General features: G+C 40.9%; 1 long non-coding RNA gene across 1 annotated transcript in view; it reads left to right on the top strand.

The window, feature by feature from the left end:
- The first annotated feature begins 14,093 nt into the window (after positions 1-14,093).
- LOC102502537 (uncharacterized) overlaps positions 14,094-24,646 on the top strand; it is a 32,856-nt gene continuing 22,303 nt past the window's right edge. Inside the window, exon 1 of the long non-coding RNA XR_337334.2 lies at positions 14,094-14,198. This is a non-coding gene — a long non-coding RNA (uncharacterized LOC102502537). The remainder of the gene's footprint in view (positions 14,199-24,646) is intronic.

Raw genomic sequence — 24,646 nt, 5'->3', positions numbered from 1 at the left:
CGTGTTCTGGGTAAGGACATGATGTGCGTGCCCCTTCTGGTCTGAGCTGGGAGAGTCAACTCTTCCTCTCCACTCTGTCTCAGAAGTGGCATCTTCAGTGCCTCCCACAGATGGAGCTTCCTTTATGAGGTCTCTGTCTCTGCAATTCTTTGGTCTTCGGTGCAATGGGGGGGCTGCCTGAGCTTTCTGGCCTGAGCCCAGGAGCATGGCAGGTGTCCCATCAAACTCGAACACGCTCTATGGGAGCTATACCAAGATCCCCTGCTCCTCCCAACTTGGTTTCCGACACATTTACTGGCCTGAAAATTAGCATCTTGCTTTACTTTATCAAAACCGTATGATAACTAACGTCATTCGGAAGAGTTTCATGATGGTTTCAAGTTGACGGAAGTTCTTTGTAAAGTCATGTGGAAGGGGATGCCCTGGGAGCAGACCCTCAGCCATGCTGATCGAACCGAAAAGGTTTGCATACCCTGGCCTCCGCTGAATCTGAGGTGCACACATACAAGCCACCTGGGTGAGGAAACATCTGCAGAAAGCCAGGGCCATAGTCTTTCATCCTCCAATCCAGGATGAGGGCACAGTCAAAACCCGCCACTGCCTCTATGGCTTTGAGATAACAGAGAACAATTTTCTTACGCCCATTAAAAGAGAAAGGGGAAAAATAATGCTTCAGGGCTAAGTGCCAAACTGAGTTTGAATAGTGTATAAACCGCGCGTGGGATGGAGGCAGCGACTTGCAGGAAACATCTGTTCAGACTGGACCCTCTGTTCCTCATGCAGCTGGAACACAGAGCGAAGACTCCTTAAACTTTTCCTTTGTGATGCAACCCATCCTGGAGACAGCCTTCAATATGTGAGCTGACCACGCAGCTCTTAAATATTTCCAGTTGGTAGTCATCTTTTTCATGGTGATGGGATTTGAATCCCAATAACAATAAGAGCTCCCCACCTCCTCCCGGAGTCAAGGTAGGAGTGTGGTGGAGGCTATGCTCAGACAAGTTCAATTTCTATTGGCTTAAGGAGCTGCAGAAAGAATCTTTAATCACATATACAATATTATTGGCCACACCATGCAATAAAGAGGCCGAATGCTTCGTTTTTCTAGATTTCCTTTTATATTTCGAAATCGCTTTTCTTTCAAATGAGTGTATCCTATACATTTTCTTAAAAGGAATTACCTATGGCTTTGCTTTTTTTTTTTTTTTTTTTTCTTCTGTTGCCTTTGAAATTACCACCTCTCAGGGACTGCAGACTTTCAAACACTTTGCATACGAAATGAAAGGCTGGCGTGTATTATGTTGCAATTTTTAAGAATGGCATAATTTTAATTAGAAATGTATAGATGAATAAAAATAATGCTGCTGCACGTTACTAATTAGGTATTTTATTACCCTTTGATTTAAAAAAGAAGTATGCCTGGCTTTCACAAGGCAGCACAATCAGGTTGTTTGGAGGTTGCCACTGGGCTCCTGGGGAAAAGGGGGCAGCAGAAGACAGGCTGGGTCATGCTGGAGGGAGGCTGGGGGGCCCTTCTCATGGGAAAGGTTGGCGTTGAGAAGAAACTGTGCCCAACGAAAGACGAATGAAGAGACACTGCTGCGTACTGTGAAAACCATCTCTCTTCGAAACCTGGTGTCAAGCAGTTAGCAAATACTGTCTACCATTTGGAACACGTCACCCCTCTGCTGAGGAATTATTGGGGAATGCTGTTCGAACCGAGGCCTTTTTCCCCTTGAAATGTCTAGATTTATAACTAAGTGGCTGGGTCTGCAGTACCTGCTCTATGTTTGAAAAGGTGTCCGTCTTTTGTGCTTTACAGAGATGTGTGTGATTGTTGTCTTTGGGCAGTGGCTTATCCCTGGACTTTCTGTTTGACTTAGGTGTGCCTGTTTTCCCAGAATGTGACCATGAATTCCCTGAAGGGGAGGAAACCTGGGGCCCTGCTCCAGGTTCCTGTCCCTGCCACCCCAATACACCTGGACTGAATCCAGGATGACTTCGGCATGGCTTAAGGGTTCAGTGGGTGTTTTCGATTTCTGACTCCGTAAAGCTATAGTCCCACTGCTGGGAGGACTAATACCATTAGGTTCCTGTCTGAGAAGGTGGGTGAATGGGAGCCAATCATGTCCCCTTCTCTGTCCAACTGACTTTGTAGTCAGTGGGGCTCATGGAGAGGGGCAGTGGATGTCTGTGTCCATGGAACAGGGCACATTTACTAGACCTAGAGAGAACAGTCTTTGCCTTGGCCTTGCTGGTCGGCTGTGTGTGGTTTGAGTGTGACCAGGTGGTTCTTCCCTTGCGTAAGACGTGCAGTCTACCTCTTACCTGCCCAGCATTTAGCTATCGGTCAACCACTCCCATCTATTTGCCTGAGCTCAGTGTCCCAAATGTGGATTGTCCCAGAGACTTTTCTCCAGGCTGTGCCAATGGCAGCAAGTCCTAGCACTTAGTAGCTTCAGGCAAATAACCTTGAGCCAGGCTTCCTGGAGCCCCCAGATCTTTGGCTAGGTATATTAAAGGAATCATGGGGTTAATAGGGGAACTTCCAGCATGTGGAACTTCTGTAGAGGGGTGTCTTCCAGGAGAAGCGGAGCAGCTTCCCCCATTAGGAATGGTTTGTGGCCAGGAATCTCCAGGCTGTCACATCTAATTATGCAGCCTACTAATCAGCAGAGAACTCAGTAGCATCCTGACTTGGGAAAGTCGGCATCTGTTCTAAATCCTGCCCTCAGAGCAGGAGCTGTGCCAACTGCTGCAAAGACTGCTTAGCTGGGTACAAAAGATGCTGTCAACAAGCCAAAAATGGAAAGGAATCTTGGTCTGATTTGAATGAGCTATTTTTTTTTAATGGGATAGAAAAAAGTAATTGAATTACATCCAATAAAATAAGCTCTGACATTCATTGAGGAAAAAATATGGGGAAGTTGTGTTTAGTTAGAAATAGAGATATTCACTGCTTCAGTTTCCAACATAATTTATGACCTCCTGATCTGGCTCAGGTAGTAGTTTTAAAAGCTGTTTCTTTGACATTGCACCTGGGAGGTATAGTATATTTTTGAGGAATCTAGGCTCTAACCTTCCTTGCCATTTTTTTTCATCAATCCTTTTTTCACTTGAAGCTAGCTACAAGTGGGGAACATGGTACACTAGGGGTGACAGAGGGATGCCATTCATTTCTATCTTGTACCTATACACATTCAACAACAGAAAAATGAAGCCTTCACCATCATCAATGATGCTAAACAAAAATATCAGCCTGAGTGATTTGTAAAGAACAGAGGTTTATTGAACTCATGGTTCTGGAGTATGGAAAGTCTAAGGGCATATGCCTGGCATTTGACCAACCTCTGATGCTAAGCTTAGAGAAGCAGACAGGTTAGTCATGTGCAGAGAAGGAGAGAGAGAGACAGAGACATAGTGGAAAAACAGACTTTTACACTTATTCTTTTTGTACCTCCCATGCTCCCAGCTGATTGGAGTTGCCTGCCCATATTGAAGGTGGGTCTTTCTCCTAAAGGTCTCACCACCTTTCAATGCCATTACATTAGGGACCAAATTACAACACATGAGCCTGTGGAAGACACGTCATTAACTAAACCATATCATTAAGCTATGTTTTTTTCTGAGTTTTGCTTCATATTTTGGTCAATGGGTCTCTAACGGCAAAAACAAATACTTGTTGAGAACCTTGACTTGGGTTAAGGCCTGTGCAGGGATTGGGTGACCAGAGTGGCAAAGAGTAGTGGTGGAGAGTATATGCTACTTGAGATAAAACATTCCTGCATGCAAACTCTTTTAATAACACAAGAAACAAAGAGATTCTAAAACTTCCTAGACAGACTTGCCATGGTAGGGTCTCTCCATCAAAAGAGGAGAGAGTCAGCCCCGTGGTGGTTAAAAGAAGCTAGATCTTACATGGCTGACCATGATTTGAATCCTGGCCTCAGCAACTTGAAAAACACACCAGGTACATGTACATGTGAGGGTGCCCAAGATCCCAACAAGATAGAGAAATGAAGGAGAAGGGACTTTGGTATGATCATGCCCCATTGGGAGGAAGGAGGTGCTTTTTCCATTTTTGTCTCTTTGTCTTTCTCAGGTAAGTACATGTACCCTCTGGCAATAAACAAAATAAGAAAGAGAAAGGGAAGGAGAATATGATCTACTGGAGTTTAGAGGAAGGTAGAGTTTGGCCAGAAAAGTTTTCAGAAATGGGATCTAAAGGATAGGTAGAATGTGACAAAATAGGAAGTAAAGAGCATCCATATGAAGGCTACACACCTTTCACCCACAGTCTCTTTAGGAAAGTATTAGTTTTTGTTGTTGTTGTTGTTAAGAGATTTTTGCCTGAGGGTGCATGCCCTCACCAAAGAGAGAGACAGACATAGTGAGAGGGAGAGATATCAGCCCCCCAAGGAGATGGACAGGTTGCAATCCCTTCTCCTCCATTCTCCTCCTAGGATCTTGGACACACATACACACAACATGTGCCCAGTGTGATTTTCAAGCCACTGGGTCTAGGACTCAAATCACAATCAGTCATATGAGAGTCCAGTGATGTAAGTGCTACATCATTTTCTGGTTCCTTTAGGAAAGTATTAGTAAGAAATACTCCAGTGATAGCAATTTGCAGACTGTCAGTGATCGAAAGGATTAGATCACAGGAAAGTAGTAAAGGCTTTTATTCCTGGCTTCATCGCATGACCAACTTTATCATTCCTATAAGCATGAATTAGTTTGCATGCACAGAGGTGTGGTCACATACCTCAATGACTTGGTCAATAAAAGGGACCAGAATGGATGTTTCTGGGTTGTGGATTGTATAAAAGGGTGAGGTCTTGACCAGGTATCTTAGCAATGATCTCTAAGCTTTGTGCTGTTCAGACCCACAGGATGAGAAGAGATCTAAGGCCATGTCCCAGGCACTGACAAGGTAGAGGCACGGAGAAGGTCTAGCCTTTCTCTGGGCCTTCCTGGTTATGCTGACATTTCTGTTGTCTGAGTTTGCATAGGGTTGTGGAGTCTGATAACTTCACCTCTTTCATACTCCATGTAGGGCTTTGGGCTCTTTCCAGCAGCTATTTCAAGAGAATGGGCCATCGGCTGACTCTTCCTAGACTTGGGGAAATTTTCTGCTTTTCTGTCTGCCTCTTTCTCTCAGTCTTGTTCCAAGAATTCCATGTCTTTCACATCTTCCCCAGGCACCCAACATAAACTGGACGTAGGTTTTAGCTTTCCATAGTGGCAGAAAGAAGGGTTGTTGCTAAGTTGCTTCTGCTCTCAATGCTGCAATTGTCCCAAGGTAGATACTCTTCAGAACACAGGACGCAAATTCACACTGGGTTGAAAAATTATGACACAGCAATTTCTGAATCACCTCCTTGGATTTTTGTCCCGTAGCTCCATGGAGTCCAAGTTTCTCTGCACCCTGCCTCTTGCCAGTCTTCCAGACCATCAATTGATCAACGTAGTGATTAGTAAGCTGCTTTCCAAGCTGCCATCTGCACACACACACCAGTCTTTCTCCCTGGGGCGTCCTGCTGAGAACTAAAACCAGGATCTCCACAGAACACAGCATTTTCTTTGCAGCCCTTTTCAGTGCTGTCTCTGAATTTTCTCATAGCCTGAAAATCTCGCCTTTGTAAGATAGGTGCTGGGACTTTACCAGTCTCCTTCACCACTTCCAGAAAATGACAACACTATACTATTGTTTATAAAATAAAACCCTGCTCCACGAATGGCCCTGCCATTAAGCCATACCACACGCATTCCTTGCTTGTTGCTGTCCCTATTCAGGCTGTACTCTCTTTGCCAGTGCAGACTTCAGCTCTTTGTTTGCATTTTTACCTGTGACCCTCATTCTTCCCAGGATCCCATGTGAATTTGGCATTCTGTGTGGATGCTCTCACTTGAACACATGAAATGTCCAATTTCTTGACACCTGAGCTACAGTCATCATTGCTTCCAACCATTCCTTGACCACCAGTTATTATAAACACACTTACCTATCAACAACTCCAACCACAACTTCCTGACTTCTCGGTCTACTTCCTCACCTCCTGCCATCATTGTGTTTAGACCTGAGGGTGTCTGCAATCCACTGGCTCCTTCCATTCTGTCATCCCTGACCAATTCTCTCTTAACCCCTCCTCCAACTTCAGTTCCAGCTCCTAATTGAATCACTTTCTTGTTTGCTTTCAATTCCTTTAGCCCTTGGTCCAATGTAGCTGGAAAAAAAAGGCTCATATTAGGAGAACCCAAATGTTAGTGTTTCCTCATCTTATAAGCACAGCTGAGTCCTGCTAGACAAAATTATAATATGGGACAGAATGGTAACATAACAAATGCTGCCTAACCAACAAGACCTCATTTGGGCTCCATTCTCCTTGATATCCTATCACATTTGAAGCGCCAATTGGCTGCTACGGAATCACCAACATTATTCTTGCTGAAGTGCCTCATAGAGGACTACTGAATAAATGGCCATAACACGCCAGCCCAGTCCTTTGCCATCTCTTGTGGAAAGCAGAGATGCCCAATCTGTAACAAAATGATCTCATGGCAATCCAGTCTACCGCCTTGCAGTTCTAGAGGTTGATGAGTGTTTTCCTAATTTGAGCAAAGTCTTTCAAACTATACCAAGTCCAGACGGTGGGATAGCAGTGATTCAAGGTTACCTCTCTTATTGATCTGAATCATCCCTGAGCTCTGTCCAGAGGAGCTAGGGCAGATATTCTCCCACTCTGTGATCCCTCAGACTCCTGCTAGGGTTATGGTAGAATTGTACTCTTCTTCCCCCTTGAATTTAGGGCTGACCATGAGGCTATTACTGGTAAGTGGGCTGTAGCCAGAGTGCTATAACTGGTATGGGTCCTTTCAGATCTGTCTTTCCCATACCAGACACTCATAGAGACAGATGTTGAGATGGACCACCAATCAGCCGGAATCCTTGGCAGTATGATGATGGAACCCTCTACCAATTACATGAGAGAGGAATAAGAACAAGAAATGTGTGTATTTCTGTTGTTTTATTTTGTTTATTTTTGTTTCTACAGTAAAACTTAGTCTAACTTGGCTGACTAGGAGGCTACTGAAGCAGACCCTTAAAGAGTATCACAAAGCCATTGCCTGGCAATCCCTTCCCTCTGTCTGTTTCTAAAACCCCTAGTATTTCCTTCCCCTCACACTTCCTTGGGGTTCCCCTCTTCTGGCCTGATATATTACTTCTTATTTCTTTCATGGTGAGAGTGGTCTGTGAAGAAGGATAATGTAGATCAGGTTTGAGAAGAGAAAGCAAAATTAGGACCTAGATTCCAACTATCAATGACAAGGATGCCCAACTCAGGAGCTAGAGTGCTGTAGTGTGGTACCCTGTTCTCCTTCACTGGGACACAGGACAGGGACAAGAGGTGGCACTGGGCATGAGAAGCATCAATGCTGGAAGTGCTCTTCTCTGAGTGTTCCCAGGAGTCCTTGAAAAGGGCTTCTGTGGCCTCTCTCAGCCTCTGCTCTTATTTGCCTGTCCTCCAAAGGAAGCTATTAGCCTAGGTAAATACTCCCTCTCCCGAGTGACTTGATCTCTGTACTCCCTGATTCAGTTCCTTTGCAAGGTAAATAACTATAAATATTAAAACATGTCAATAGCTTTATTAATAAATGACTTCTGGCTATCTAAGAGATTCCGTACCATGGGCTTTTGGTGGGTTTCTCATACGTACTTTCATATCTCTCATACAGCTGAACCACTGTGGGCTAAAGGACACATGAAATCTGTCTAGCATATCAGAAATCACACTGTTTGGATTCCCCAATACGCTGGCCATCTAGAGTGTTAACTAATGCTTTTTTTTTCTTTTAGTATGATTTTTAACAAAATTTTGTTCATATAATACATACGCTTCCATGTCAATACCAAACAATTCTTAAAAAATGCATTGACTCTACACTATCCATGCACATCTTAGTGCTAGAGTCTTCAACTTCCAGTTCTGAACTTCTCACTAAAATAAAGCTTAATAAAGTCTCCTCACAAGAGCATTTTCAAAAATTCTGTTATAAAATGCATTTATTTCTTATTTATAGTAACTTGACATGATTGTCACATTATTTTCCTAAAACTTCACTTTAGTCTCTTTACAGGAATTGTCTTATCAAGTTTTTGAGTTGTACTTCATGAAACCAAGTCAATTATCTAGATAGTGCCTTCTGGAAAATGCAACTTGTTTGGTCTCATTCTATTTAATTTTGAATCTCATTTCAGAATAAGGGCTCCAGAGAACAAGCATTTTAAAATTCTGCAGAGAACGAAATTCTGTGTTTTCTTGTGGAATTGGCTCAAAGCCATCTATACTTTCGAAACAAATGCAGAGAGTCTTATAGGTTTGACTTGGATGATAGGCCTGATTCTACTGCCTAGGGTTACTCTCTGGTTCTGTAGAACAAAACTTTGGGAACACAGAGATCTGACCTGAGCTGCATATTGTCTCATCTCAGTCATAATGCTGGGAGCATTCTAGAACATCCACATTTCTCTAGGCCAAAGGAAACTCTTTCGGTAGTATTTTCACATAGTTGTGTCTATGTTTCGCCTTTGCTCTCTCCCTTCATCCAACAGGTTACTCTTAACCTCCTTTTAAAAGAAGACTGAGCTGAGGAATAAGCTTACCATAGCTGAGGAGCCTTTGCTCACCAGCGCCATTCTATACTGGCTATCGCTGGAAGGGCTGACGTGCAGCAGAGTGCCTTGAGAAGCAGGTATCTGGGAAGGTGACAGGTCCAGCTTGTGTGATACCCTGAAGGCGGGTAGATAACTGACTGGATAGCAGCAAGAGCAGACCCAGAGAAATCCACCAGGAGGCTATGGTGGTAGTGTCGGTGAGGCATAGGGGTAGTTTGACTCAGTGTCACAGTGAAGACTTGACAGAGAAGGAGGGATTGATTTCAGGTGAACTTTGGAAAGGTAAAAGTTCCAACTTCATTGAACAGACCAAGTGTGAAGTGGGAGGAGGAGATAGGGATCCGTGTAGCTTGTCAAGAGTTTGACCTACCAGGCAAGAGGCAAATTCAAGTGGAGAGAAAACATGTTTTAATTGGTCAAGGAAAAATTTGCAAAGCTAATGATGATATTTTTGATAGAGAATCCATATAGAATCTGGACTCGTCTGGAGCTCATAAGCCAAACTGAATCTAAAAAAACTAGAGATACTTTCAAATAGGAAGGAGATCTTCAAAAATTCATGGAAAATGTGTATGGTGAAAAAACCCGCATAGATTTATATTTTTTCTTATTTTTTGGCAGCAGAATAAACTATTACTTTAATATAATTCTCCACAATTTTTTTTTTGAGAGATTTTTGCTATAGGGTGTCTGCACTCGCTGGAGACAGAGAGACAGAAAATGAGAAATCATCCCCCATGGGGTATGACCAGGCTGCAATCTCTTCTCCTCCATTATCTTCTGGGGATTTTGGGCATGCATGCACAAACACCCAGCTTGAGTTTCAAGTCACTGGGACCAGGACTCAAACCACAGTCTGCCATTTGGCAGTCTATCACCTTAACCACTGTGCCACCTGCTGACCCCACTCCATGAACTTTTTGAAATGCCCTCTTGGATGAGATTTAAGCAGTTGAATTGTCTGAAAAGTGAAGAGTAGTAAAAGGACTGTGGACTGTCACTAAGGAGTGAGCCTAAACGTACTCCCCTAGTTATTTATTTAAAATATCCTTTTAGTCTTTAATTACAGGAGACATGCCTCATTTTCCTAACTCTTATCAGTAGATGGATCAGCAGTTGGCGTATTGGCTATGTCGCTGGACTTCCATGTAGTCGACTGCGGTTCGAGTCTCAGACCCGGTGGCTTAAACTCATGCCAGGTGCGTGTGCGTGCGTGCCCAAGATCCTGAGAGGAGAATGGAGGAGAAGGGGTTGCGGTGTGGCCATCCTCGCTGGGGGGGGATTTCTTTCTTTCTGTCTCTCTCTGTCTTTCTGGCGAGCGCATGTGCTCTATAGAAAAAAACCTCTCCAAAAAACAAAAAGAAAAAAAAAAAACCCAAAGAACAAAAAACAAAAAAACAAAACAAAAACAAAGACAAAAGCCCAAAACCAAAACCAAACCAAACAAAACACTTATCAATAGAGATAAAATGTATTATCCAATTTGACCACCCCTAAGTCTCTATTCTCTTTATTCATGATAACATGGAGTATATCACCTTTTGACCTTTTAAAATGCATTACATGGAACCAGCACTATAGTGCAGTGGTTAAGTGCTGTGCAGAAGAAGCTGCAGCCCACATGGCCAGCCCCAGTGTCTTAAAATACTACCAATGGCATCATGGTTAGGGCAGTTGAATCCCACAGGACCAACTGTGCAATTGGGGTCCCAGACTCCATGACTTGAGAAAACATGTCAGGCACCTGTGTATGCATGTTCAAAATTCTAAAAGGAGAGAGAAATGGAGGAAAAATTATTGTAGCATGTCTGTCCACCACAGTGAGGTGCTTTCTTTCTTTCTCTGTCTCTCTTTGGCAAGTGTGTCTGTGCCCTCTGGCAAATTTTAAAAAATGACAAATTAAAAAAACAAAACAAAACAATCAGCCATGTATGTACATGCCCACGATCCTTACAGAAATGGAGAATTGGAGGAAAAAGAATTGTGGCATAACCAGATCTTATTGGGGATTTCTCTCTCCCTTGTGCTTGTGTTCACACCCTCTGGCATTAAAAAAGCGGGGGCACTGCATTTATATGTACATCTAGATATACTTAAATAGCATATTTATCTTCTATTTGTGCTTAATATATTATGTCTTAGAAATCTTCTCATATCAATATATAGAGATTTAACTTTTTTAAAGAATATTTTATTTAACTTTATATTTATCTATCTATTTTTTTTTTTTTAATTTGACCAGAGAGGGACAGAGTGAGAATGAGAGAGAGAAAGCAATCTGCCAGGTCTGGGACTCGAACCGCAGTTGGCCATCTGGGAGTCCAGCACCCCTAACCACCACACCACCTGCTGGCCCTGAGATTTAACTTGTTTTTTAAAACTAGTACTTGGTATTCCATAGAGTTAATGTGTCATAACTTACTTAACACTTACCCTACTGATACCTATTTAGGTTGTTTCCAGTTCTGTGCTATGGCACTCCAACATCTAGGAATCATGTAGAGGTTGTGTAGAAAAGGAAGAGCCATCAAAGGATCATGAAATAGAGGGAATAACAGAAGAGAAGAAAGAAAAAGAGGAATGCTCCAAATTCTGGGAGCCAAGGGTTGAGTGTATTTGAGAATGAGTAAGGGATTAAATATTTCAAACGTGATGAAGGTTTAAAAAAGCTTAAGACCTAGACATATTCAAAGGATTTTGGAACACGGAGTTCACAAGGACTTGTCAACGCTATTTCAAAGGGAGAGTGAGCAGGGAAACATGTTAAGAACGGGTAGAAGAGTGGACAAGAGGGGACGAAGTATCCAGTAAGTGTAGCCATCTTGTTTCTGTTTAGAAAGGTCGTTGTGAAATGAACAGAAAAGTAGAAGCAATGGTTACAATAGGGAGTAGGTCAGGAGGAAAGGTCTTTTTCTTCTTCTTCCTTCCTTTTTTCCTTCCTTCCTTCCTCCTTTTCATTTCTGTTTTTCTCTTCCAGTTAGGAGCTATCACTTTGTGCACGGCATTGGCCAAGTCGTGACTCATCAGTGTCAGTTTCTGAGTTTCATACTGGAATGATGATGATCTCATTGGATGCATAGTAAGTGCTCTAGAAATAATGTTTGAAAATACAAAGGAGCCGTGTGCATCTTTCTTACAGTCATTTTCTGATAGGATAATGTATAAAGAGCTCTTAGGGGATGGGTGGCATTCAGGCAGGACTCAGTGCACATCATCTATTGCCAGTGCCTGCAATGGGAGAGCAACTCTTCAGCAACTGTCCCTACACTTGGCCCTGACTGCTTTTGACTCAAACTAATGACACCAAGTGGCAGGGGCTGAGGGCTTGAGGAAGCACCTGGCTCTCTCTGGTGACCATCATCAGAGGTTGTAAAATGCACTTGGAGAAGGTGCCAGTTAAGAAAAGGTGGTTCCAGGGGCCAGCAGATGGCATGGTTGATTAAGGAGCTGGATTCCCATATGGCCGACCAAGGTTTGAATCCTGGACCTGGTGACTAGAAATTCATGCCAAGTGTGCATGTGTGTGCATGTGTGCCCAAAATTCCAGAAGAATCAAGGAGAAGGGATTGTGGCATAGCCATCCCCCTCTGGGGTTGATTTCTCAGAGTCTCAGACCCGGTGGCTTAAACTCATGCCAGGTGCGTGTGCGTGCGTGCCCAAGATCCTGAGAGGAGAATGGAGGAGAAGGGGTTGCGGTGTGGCCATCCTCGCTGGGGGGTGATTTCTTTCTTTCTGTCTCTCTCTGTCTTTCTGGCGAGCGCATGTGCTCTATAGAAAAAAACCTCTCCAAAAAACAAAAAGAAAAAAAAAAAACCCAAAGAACAAAAAACAAAAAAACAAAACAAAAACAAAGACAAAAGCCCAAAACCAAAACCAAACCAAACAAAACACTTATCAATAGAGATAAAATGTATTATCCAATTTGACCACCCCTAAGTCTCTATTCTCTTTATTCATGATAACATGGAGTATATCACCTTTTGACCTTTTAAAATGCATTACATGGAACCAGCACTATAGTGCAGTGGTTAAGTGCTGTGCAGAAGAAGCTGCAGCCCACATGGCCAGCCCCAGTGTCTTAAAATACTACCAATGGCATCATGGTTAGGGCAGTTGAATCCCACAGGACCAACTGTGCAATTGGGGTCCCAGACTCCATGACTTGAGAAAACATGTCAGGCACCTGTGTATGCATGTTCAAAATTCTAAAAGGAGAGAGAAATGGAGGAAAAATTATTGTAGCATGTCTGTCCCCCACAGTGAGGTGCTTTCTTTCTTTCTCTGTCTCTCTTTGGCAAGTGTGTCTGTGCCCTCTGGCAAATTTTAAAAAATGACAAATTAAAAAAACAAAACAAAACAATCAGCCATGTATGTACATGCCCACGATCCTTACAGAAATGGAGAATTGGAGGAAAAAGAATTGTGGCATAACCAGATCTTATTGGGGATTTCTCTCTCCCTTGTGCTTGTGTTCACACCCTCTGGCATTAAAAAAGCGGGGGCACTGCATTTATATGTACATCTAGATATACTTAAATAGCATATTTATCTTCTATTTGTGCTTAATATATTATGTCTTAGAAATCTTCTCATATCAATATATAGAGATTTAACTTTTTTAAAGAATATTTTATTTAACTTTATATTTATCTATCTATTTTTTTTTTTTTAATTTGACCAGAGAGGGACAGAGTGAGAATGAGAGAGAGAAAGCAATCTGCCAGGTCTGGGACTCGAACCGCAGTTGGCCATCTGGGAGTCCAGCACCCCTAACCACCACACCACCTGCTGGCCCTGAGATTTAACTTGTTTTTTAAAACTAGTACTTGGTATTCCATAGAGTTAATGTGTCATAACTTACTTAACACTTACCCTACTGATACCTATTTAGGTTGTTTCCAGTTCTGTGCTATGGCACTCCAACATCTAGGAATCATGTAGAGGTTGTGTAGAAAAGGAAGAGCCATCAAAGGATCATGAAATAGAGGGAATAACAGAAGAGAAGAAAGAAAAAGAGGAATGCTCCAAATTCTGGGAGCCAAGGGTTGAGTGTATTTGAGAATGAGTAAGGGATTAAATATTTCAAACGTGATGAAGGTTTAAAAAAGCTTAAGACCTAGACATATTCAAAGGATTTTGGAACACGGAGTTCACAAGGACTTGTCAACGCTATTTCAAAGGGAGAGTGAGCAGGGAAACATGTTAAGAACGGGTAGAAGAGTGGACAAGAGGGGACGAAGTATCCAGTAAGTGTAGCCATCTTGTTTCTGTTTAGAAAGGTCGTTGTGAAATGAACAGAAAAGTAGAAGCAATGGTTACAATAGGGAGTAGGTCAGGAGGAAAGGTCTTTTTCTTCTTCTTCCTTCCTTTTTTCCTTCCTTCCTTCCTCCTTTTCATTTCTGTTTTTCTCTTCCAGTTAGGAGCTATCACTTTGTGCACGGCATTGGCCAAGTCGTGACTCATCAGTGTCAGTTTCTGAGTTTCATACTGGAATGATGATGATCTCATTGGATGCATAGTAAGTGCTCTAGAAATAATGTTTGAAAATACAAAGGAGCCGTGTGCATCTTTCTTACAGTCATTTTCTGATAGGATAATGTATAAAGAGCTCTTAGGGGATGGGTGGCATTCAGGCAGGACTCAGTGCACATCATCTATTGCCAGTGCCTGCAATGGGAGAGCAACTCTTCAGCAACTGTCCCTACACTTGGCCCTGACTGCTTTTGACTCAAACTAATGACACCAAGTGGCAGGGGCTGAGGGCTTGAGGAAGCACCTGGCTCTCTCTGGTGACCATCATCAGAGGTTGTAAAATGCACTTGGAGAAGGTGCCAGTTAAGAAAAGGTGGTTCCAGGGGCCAGCAGATGGCATGGTTGATTAAGGAGCTGGATTCCCATATGGCCGACCAAGGTTTGAATCCTGGACCTGGTGACTAGAAATTCATGCCAAGTGTGCATGTGTGTGCATGTGTGCCCAAAATTCCAGAAGAATCAAGGAGAAGGGATTGTGGCATAGCCATCCCCCTCTGGGGTTGATTTCTCACCTTCCCTTTCACTGCCTCTCTCTCTCTGTCTCTCTTTGTAGCTCTCCAGTGAGCATATGTACCCTATGACAAAAACCTAAGAAAAGAAAAATTAAAAAGGAGTGGTGATTCCTCCAGCCCCCTTCCCTCTACCTCACAAAAATAATTCATCAACTTGGGATTAGCAGTTGGCATAATGGCTATGTGGCTGGACTCCCATGTAGCCAACTGCAGTTCAAGTCCCAGATCTGGTGGCTTAAACTCACGCCAGGCACATGTGTGTGCATGCTCAAGATCCTGAGAGGAGAACAGAGGAGAAGGGATTGTGGTGCGACCATCCCCCGTGGGAGTGATTTCTCACTTTCTGTCTCTCTGTCTCTCTCTGTCTTTCTGGCGAGCACATGCACCCTGTAGCAAATAAATAAATAAATAAATAAATAAATAAAATAAAAAACCAAAACAAAACAACAATAATTAATCAACTCTATTATCTTTGTAGAATCAACAATAAGAAGATTCTTTTTGAAAATGAATTTACTTTTGTAGGAAAGAAAAAGGATGTGAACATCTTGGACTTTGATGGGATGCACTTTGTGGAGCTGTTAGTCTGAGGGGAAATGTTCATTATAAAAAGGGATCAGGCTGAGGCTGTAGGGGAGGGTATGTCCTGCAGGAGGACGGAGCCTACCTTCCAGAGAGCTCACGGTCATTTCCAACATAGGGTAGCAGATACACCACAGAAATAGTGCCACACACCACATGGTAGGTCAGACCACTGCGCTCAGACGCCAGCTGCTCAGAACATAAATCGTCTTTAAACACCCAGGATGTGCCTACCTCCCACTGCCATCTTTGAACCAATTTGTCAATCCTCGCTCATTCCATGGTCCCTTGTTTGAGCCTTGATAATACTTCTGAAGGGAGCTGGGGACACTTTGACCATTCATCACAAAATAGTGCAACATTCTGTACATTTATTACAGTATACATGATGACCGCACTATTAGCTAAAAAAAAAAAAAAAATACTTTCATTTCTCTGAAGTTTTCCTTTATCTTTACCAAACAGATACCCAATATGACTGAGAATTTAATACCCTAAAGTTTAAGACCGGTTTGTAAACACGGTCCCTGGTGGCCGCTATTGATCTTTTGCTATTTTAATGCATTTTTACTGACCGACATGTCCTGTGGTAAAGAATATTGCCTAAATTAGTTATCTGATTGGTTCTTTTGATTAATGATGGGCCTGTGCTTCATTACACATGACAACATGATCAGAATAATCACTATTGCTCTACGAGCCAGGCCTGGCATTTTTTATTCCTTCATTTTTAAAGTTCATTTATAAAATTATTTAATGTATACGTCCTAAGTTGTAATTTATTTACATGACACTTTTTTCGATGGGAACTGTTGTACTGTGTCACAAATGGCTAAGAAAACAAGGTAAACTAGATGTACAGATCAATGTCTCTTGGCTCAAGGGGAAAAAAAACATCATCAAGATTCAGGAGCTGACCTTGTACCAAAGTCCAACTTGTCACAGAACAAACACTGAGATACCCGACAAATCACCAGGCACAGCAGGACGTGTTCTCCTGCAATCTCTTCTCTCCGTCACCTTCCTCTGCCGGGAACTTTGAGCTCTTAGACCTCTCCACTTCCATTTTATTGTGCATGGACTAGGCTAGTGTGAATTATTCCTGGGCCTGTCACTCAACCAGAGCTGATCAAGTGAGCTTCTGGTTCTTATGTTAATTTGACTGGAAGGTCTATGAGAAATCCCAAAACATCAAAAATCAGACTTTGGGCTAAATACTATGTTGTAATCCACAACAGAATATTAATTCTAGAGAAATGGAAAGATCACAACTGCAACTACTAAGTTATGGTTGATACCACCTCTTCAGAGGACCTGCTTGAAATGGTTTGGCCTTCTGAAAGCTATCTGGGTAATCCATAGGTAAAGTTTGGTATAATTGGTGCTACTCGAAAATATAGTACTTTCCAAATATTTTCTCTCTCATGGTGTGTTAGCCATCTAATAAAGATTAGGAGGAAAAGCTTCTGCCTGGGTTGTTTTGGAATTCTGTTTTGTGAGTTTCTAGAATCCAGTTTAGTGCGGTTTCCAGGGGGCCAATGCTGGGCCCCAAGTCAGCTCTGAATCTCAGAATCAGATTCCATTGCAATCCTTCTTCCTATAAGGCCTTGCTACTCTGAGGCAACTTGGCAAAGTGTCTAGCTACCCCTCTCTCAAGAGAGTGACTCATTGATCAAAATGAAATAAGGCCAGGGTCATGCTGGATTGTATTGTTACTCCACACATTTGATTGTCTCTCTCTCTTCATTCTCCCTGCTCTGATCTTTATTTTTTTTCTGCTCACCTCTCTCCCATGAATCGTCACCATTTCTCCTGTAAGAAGCCTTGCTGTCTCTCTCAAGTTTCTTATGGAACTTCTGGCTCCCTCCTGCATTGAATGTATGAGGGGACTCTGTGCCTATGGATTCATCTCAATGAATTACTCAAAATATTAAATTTGAACCCAATATTAACACTGGACAAGATGTATGAATGCCGTCCGAGCTGAATAAAACAAAGACTTTCTATTCATCCTTCGGAATTCTTTTCCATCCTGTTCACATTTGCCAGTGGATAAGGTGAGCACTTGCCAGGCCACTGTTTAACTAGGGCAAAAGTCTTTGGGAACTAAGGGGGTTGCAGGGTACTGACGATGCATGTTGTAGACCCTTCCAGAGTGGAGAGCACCTTCCTTTCCATGTACAGGCCTCCATGTTGACCTCTCTCCTTTCTTAGGTCCCAGGGAATATGGACTCCTCTTCTTTCTACTACCCAAGTGGGGCATGCATTATTAGGTGGGGTTTCTGCACTATGTCCTTTATTTTCTATGATCCTTATCAATTCCTGGAGCATTGGTCATGTTTTCATATAGCTGAAAAACAGACAAACCTAAAGCACATTACAACACTTAAAAAAAAGTTGACAGGTTCAGCCTCCTATACGCTACATGAATTTCAAAGTAAACAAGAGACCAGGATGTGGGTCCCCAAGCAAAAGCACTTGAAATAAAATGAAGTAGATTTACATGGGCCTCCCCCACCCCACCCCCTTGGACTTAATTAATGTTGTAAATAATGCTTCCTATCTTCTGCACAGTGATTTGCTCTGTTCTGCTATTAAAAAGTTCTGTTACGTCAGTTCACACAGAGGCATTTGCACAGCTTAGACATGAAATAGAACTTCAGTGGAGAGCCTACCCTAGGAAATGACTGTGTGTGTGCATGCAAGCGTGTGGGTGCATGTGCGCCTGTGGCCTGGAAAGGCTTTCTGGGATATAAGATAAGCCAGCAAGTGAGATTATGTTGAATATGCAAGTTATATGTTAATATGATTAAATGACTACTGGATCGCCCAACATAATCAATTGAAATATTCACCAACTTTGTGTTGAAATTGGAAGAAATTATTACCTTGAGGCTGCCAAACACATTTTACAGCTTTGCATTTGCAATAATGCGTGTCTCACTTAGCATTTAAAAACATATTTTTGACTTTAATAAAACAAGATGAGTCTATTAAAGAGATACTCACTAGAATGGAAGGAAGATCAACAAGCACAGGCAGCTACCCGGAGGAAAGTCATCTGGGTAGTGGAGGTGCCTGCCTGTCCCCTCCCTTCTTCTCCCTTCCCTCCCTTTCTTCTTTCCTTCTGAGGGGACTTGAGACTGAGTTTTCCAAGGAAAAGCATCCTCTGCCTGCCATTCCTATTAACGTATCATTGAATTACTTGCCTTCACTCTCAAAATCCTACAAAATGATTTAGTCTCTTGATGTGATTGACTTGTATTTTAAAGCTCCATGCAACACTGTCCAGATCATAGAGATGTAAATGTGTCTTCTCTCTTCCCGAACAAGCACAGCTAAAACAAATAAAATCAAAGATGCATATTCCTTTCCCATGGCTTGGTAAAATGTAAGTGATGAGAGGAAGGCAGCCGTCATTTGGCTCTGTTCTATTATTGACAACAGCAGAAGTAAAAATTAGAAAACAAATCCCCTTTTAAATGAAACGAAGTAAAAGGCCTCCCTCACTCAGAGGAAATACTAATTGGAACTACCTTGCTAATGCTAGCGAGTCACAGGAAGGAAACATTAAGTTATTATTTTTAATAATGTTTACAAGTATATCCAGCCATTTCCAGCCGGTGAAAGATGTCAGCCTTGGCCAAACGTGGCAGATCTACTTTTCACCAAAGATGCTGCTCGTCTTCTCCCTGATAGCAATCATTAATTTTATTTTTTAACCCAGTCTTCAAATGAAGACAGATGAGCTAGAGAGTTTTAAATGCAGGCTGCTTATGTTCAGAAAAATGGTTGTGAGATAGCAGATCACGGCATCTGAGCCGAGGCCAGTTACTGTTTGGGAAGAAAATAAAAACAAACGTAAGATGAACAGCAAAGCCAGGCCTCAGAGGAGCTAACAGTGAAAGAAGGGGCAGAGAGTGCGGGCTGAAGAAGGCCTGTGTGCAGCTCTTTGGGGCCAAGTCAATCCCTAATGGCTTTGGAGACTTACAGACACAATTATGGCTAATTATTCTTGGGAGTTTTAACATTAGATTTTAATATTTATTTCTTAGTAATAAGCTTCCTAATGTCAAAGACCAAAATACCTATTAAATATCACATCGTTGATAGCATCATGACACATGTTGAGGAAAAAAAAAAATCGATCTCACCCATGAAATTTCCTCGAAGTTATATTTTAATGTCAATTAACCTGATTTGATGGCAATCATTGTATTTTTGAGTCAAAGATTTTATTTGGATCTCACTATAAGTTGCTCCAAGAAGATCTTAGAGTTATTGAGGAAACTTCAGTAGATCATTTGACTTGCAGAGAAAATTGAATTAAAACACAACGGTCCCATTTAGTGACTGATTTGGGGTGAGCACTAGGAAGTAGAGAAAAAAGAAGATAGAATAGTATGATGGAAACACTCTTAAAATGGCGAAGACAGGATCACTGAAAATCTGCTCCTCTGTAAAAGCAATGTGAAGAACACTCGAGAAATGGTCAAAATCAACTTTTTCAAAAGTCTGGAAATTAACTAAAGGGCTCCAACAATTTAAAAAGCATTTATGCAAGAAAAGTAACTGAATCTTGATAAGAAATAATAAGCATAAAGTCATTTGGACTTGTTTTATTTCCTTGCTCCTCTCTTCAGCTCTGTAGTTTTTTTTTTTTTTTTTTTTGGGGGTTTTTTGCTAGAGGGGGGGGGGGCGCTATAGGGCACATGCACTCGCCAGACAGAGAGAGACATAGAGACAGAAAGTGAGAAATCACCCCCCAGGGGGATGGTCACGCTGCAATCTCTTCTCCTCCATTCTCCTCTCGGGATCTTGAGCACACACGCACATGCGCACGGCGTGAGTTTTAAGCCACTGGGTCGGGGACGCGATCCACGGTTCACTATGTGGCAGTCCAGCGACATAGCCATTACGCTAACTGCTGGTTCCCAGCTCTGTAGTAGTCTTAAAGAGCATCAATTCACACTGTCCCTATAATGGCTGTGACACTGGTTTTCCACAACCATACTGGGTGTGGAATTGAAGCTCCCCCTAAAGATCCCATTCCTGAGATTTATTAATATTTTACCCGTTGGGCAGATCCCTGGAGAGTTATAAGGCTTGTCTCTATCTGACTCAAATTTCTCTTGGTGAGAAAAGTCCAGTCTTCAAGGCATTTGTTGAGGATAACCAGGCAATTATTTAGCATTACAATGATCTGAAGCAGAAATACAGGTGAGGCAAAGAAGAGCTGGCATAAATAAATAAATAAATAAATAAATAAATAAATAAATACAATAAAATAAAATCTGTGAATAAGATGATTATAGAAGATCTAGCATATTTCTGGCCACCTAGAAGATCTGTTGCAGCATTTCAAAGCCACTGCTATTGTAATGAGTGTTCTTACCAGGGAAATAAATAAAAGGCATCCAGATTGGAAATAAGTAAAACTATCTCTATTTACAGAGGACAAAATCTTATATATAGAAAATCCTAAACATTTTTAATCTATTAAAGAATTGATAATAGTACTAAGGCTGTAGGATTCAAGATCAATATATAAAATAAATTGTATTTCTATACACCAACACTGAACAATCAATAATACAAAATAAAAAAAAAACTTTATTTATACTAGAAACAAAAAGAATTAAAATTACTTAGTAATAAGTTTAATAAATACTTGAGATGTTCATGTATTAAAAAACACAAAACCTTGTTGGAAGAAATGAAAAATCTAAATAAATGGAAAGACATTCCATGTATTTGGTTTAGACAGTGTATCTCAAATCGATCTACAGATTTAGTTCAGCATCTACTAAACTCCCAGCTGTTCTTTTGCAGAAATTGACAAACTGACCTTAAATTCATATGTAAATACAAGAGATACAGAGTAGTCAAAACATTCTTGAAAAAGGACCAAGTGGGGGGTTTCATACTTTCTAATTTCAGAACATAAAATTATAGAAATCAATACACCATGGTAGTGACAGAAGCATAGAAAAAGGTAAGTGATAAAATTGAAAATCAAGGGACCAGCAGATGGCATAATGACTATGTCACTGGACTCCCATGTAGTTGACGGAAGTTCGAGTCCCAGACCCAGTGGCTTAAATTCACGCTGAGCGTGTGTGCGTGCGTGCCCAAGATCCTGAGAGGAGAATGGAGAAGGGATCGTGGTGTGGCTAATCCTCCCAGGGTATGATTTCTCGCTTTCGGTCTTTCTGTCTTTCTGGCGAGCACATGCACCCTATAGCAAAAACCTCTCAAAAAAAAAAAAATTAAAAATCAAGAAATAAATCCTTCTTTTCATTATTCATGATAATAGATTTGTGACAAAGGTGCCAGTACAATTCAATGAGGAAGGAGTATTTTCAACAAATGGTACTGGGATAATCATTTATTTACATACAAAAATATAAAGTTGGACCCCCTACTTCATATAAAACATAAAACACAAAATTTAATTTTAAAAGTATCATAGAAATGTAATAGTCAAACTTATAAAGCTGTTAGAAGAAAATACAGCAGTAAATCTTTATGACTTTGGGTCCTGATTAGTGTTTTTGTTAGGTATAACGCCAAAAGAAAAAGCAATAGAAGAAGAAAAAAATGAGAAATTGGACTTTAATGGACATTTTTCAAGCAACTGGAAAGGCAACCTATAGAATGGGGAAAGATATTTGCAAATCATACATATAAGGATCTTGTATACGGACTGTAGAAGTTCTCTGAAAGCAATAATGAAAAGATAAATAGCCAAAGTAAAAGTGGTAAAGTGTTTAGACATTTCTCCAAAGAATATGCACAAAAGGATAAAATGCACATGAAAAGCTGTTCAATATCATGAGTCATTAAGGAAATGTAAATCAAAACCACAATGAGATGCCACTTCTTACTCACTGGGATGGCTAAAATTGAAGAGACAGACAATCACAAGTATTCAGAAAGCTATAGTTAAACTGAAATCATGATATATTGCTGATAGTAGTATAAATAGTTTGGCGTTTTCTCAAAAATTTAAATGTCTGGCTACCATATAACTCAGCAATTCTACTGTTTGGTACATACCAAATAGAAATTTGGAAAGATGTTTGCACAAAAACTGGCATAGAAAGATTCATAATAGTATTTTTAATGATAGCTAAAATGTGGAAACAATCAGAATATCTATCAATTAATGACTGGATAAATAAAATATTATATGTCTATACAATGGAAAGGCAAGAAAAAGGAATAATATATATATACACACACACACACACACACACACACTATAAATAGGTGAACCTTAAAGTATTATGCTAAGTGAAAGTAGATAGTCAATAAAAGAAACAGTTCTTGTATTAATCCCATTTGTATGTAATATCAGAATAGGAGACTCTATAGAGACAGAATGTAGATTCGTTTTTGCAAGATTTGGGATAGGGGAGTGAGAGTCACTGCTAATGTATACAGAGGTTCTTTATGGATTAATGGAAAGGTCCTAAACTGAAATAGTGGTGATGGTTATGTAATTGTGAATGTACTAAAATCCATTTAACTGTACACTTTAAAATGGTGAATCTTATGGTGTGCAAATACATTATCAGTAAAGCTATTATTAAATAACTATGATTGCTTTGGTTAATTTTCCTGTTGCAATTATTGAATACCATAGACCAGATAACTGATAAAGAATAAACATTAATTCAGCTCAATATTCTGGAGGTCCAAAGTTGGGAGACCATCTGGTGAAGGCCTTTTTGTTAGGGACTTTCTGCAGGGTCTTCAAGTGATGCAGAGAATCACTAAGAGAGGGTAAGAGTATGTGTCAGTTCTGAATTCTCTCCCTCTTCTTACAAAGCCGCTAGTATCAATCACAATGACCCACCTTTATGATCTTATTTAATCCTAATTACCTCCCAAAGACCCATTTCTTAGTTACTATCCTTGGATAATGTTTCCACCTTCTTAATACCATCACAATAGCGATATGTGAATTTTGAAGGGACACATTCAAACCACAACAATGATGATGAAGGGGGAAAAGACAATTCCAACTGAGTTGTTTTTTATGTAATTATCAGCCTGAGAGAGATGAAAAATAATCAACAAATCGTATATTTGGTGTCTTCATAAGGGTCAAGAAATTCAATACTATTATCATTGTACTTGGTGTCTTTGGGTACATTTCACCTTCACAATGAGTGTGGCAGCTCATAAAAGTTTGGGCTCCATTGCCCATTTCTGTATTTTCCCCAATACTTCTCTCCCTGCATGTACCACAAGGCCTGAAATATTAGGACCTCGATAAATAATAGGTAAATAAATTGCTTAGCCAGTGAATGAATGTAAATCCCAAAAGAGAACTGCAAGTAGTGATGATGATGATGATGATAATAATGATGATGATGACAAGTAGTATTAGTACTATTTCTGGAGAGCCTAGCAAAATAAGTTTTGAAGGAATTCTCCAAAGATGAATTCTAGAACTGTATTTTTGCAATGGATAAATCAGTGTTAAACTTCATAGGATTCTACTGTGAAGACAGCTCACATGTGGGTATCTCTTTTCCATGCTTATTAATTATTTTTTAGTTGATATGTAAAAGTTGGCAAAGAAGATGAACACAAACAGTATTTATTTCTTTATTTATTTACTTTTAGGTTTCTGCCATAGGGCACGTACGCTCAGCAGAGAAGGGAAAGAGAGAAATCACATCGTGGGAGGATGGCCATGCTGTAATCCCTTTTCTTCCATTTTACTTTCAGGATTTTGGGCACATATGCATACACCCTTGGTGTGACTTTCAAGATGCCAGATCTGGGACTTGAACTATGGTCAGTCATGTGGGAATCCAGTGCCTTAACCAACACACTACCTATTGGCTCCATAAAAATCAATTTTAAACCATTTTTAAGCTTTATCTCTCTTTGAGAGATTTGTTTCCTTTTCTTAACATCAATCTGTATATTTTAGAGAGAAGTACTCTGGTGAGGAACATGGGTAGCCTTTCTGTGTCACTGGGTATGTCCACTCATGGTGCCCAGTAAGGACCTCTACTAATGTGCCATCCTTATCTTTCCAGTCCTCTGATAGTTTGGGAAGGATGAATGCAAAGTTGCTGAGTCTACTTTGCTATTTCCAGTAGAGACCCCTTTTTCCCACATGCCTCATCTCAAAGCTTCTCCTTATTTTTCTCTCTCCATCTGCTTTTTATCCCCTTTTGTCTTTTTGTGTAAGTGAGAAAGGAAGGAGGAGAAGAAAGCTAGTATCGTTTCCTTAATGGAGGAAACAAAGCTTATCAAGACATACAGATGAGAATCTTCAAAATGAAAGCAGGCATATAGTTAGGTAGCTGGGAAAGAG

Source organism: Tupaia chinensis, unplaced genomic scaffold (assembly GCF_000334495.1).
Source record: "Tupaia chinensis unplaced genomic scaffold, TupChi_1.0 Scaffold145396_1, whole genome shotgun sequence".
NCBI classification, from domain to species: Eukaryota; Metazoa; Chordata; class Mammalia; order Scandentia; family Tupaiidae; genus Tupaia; species Tupaia belangeri.
This window is presented reverse-complemented; position numbering and strand designations above follow the sequence as displayed.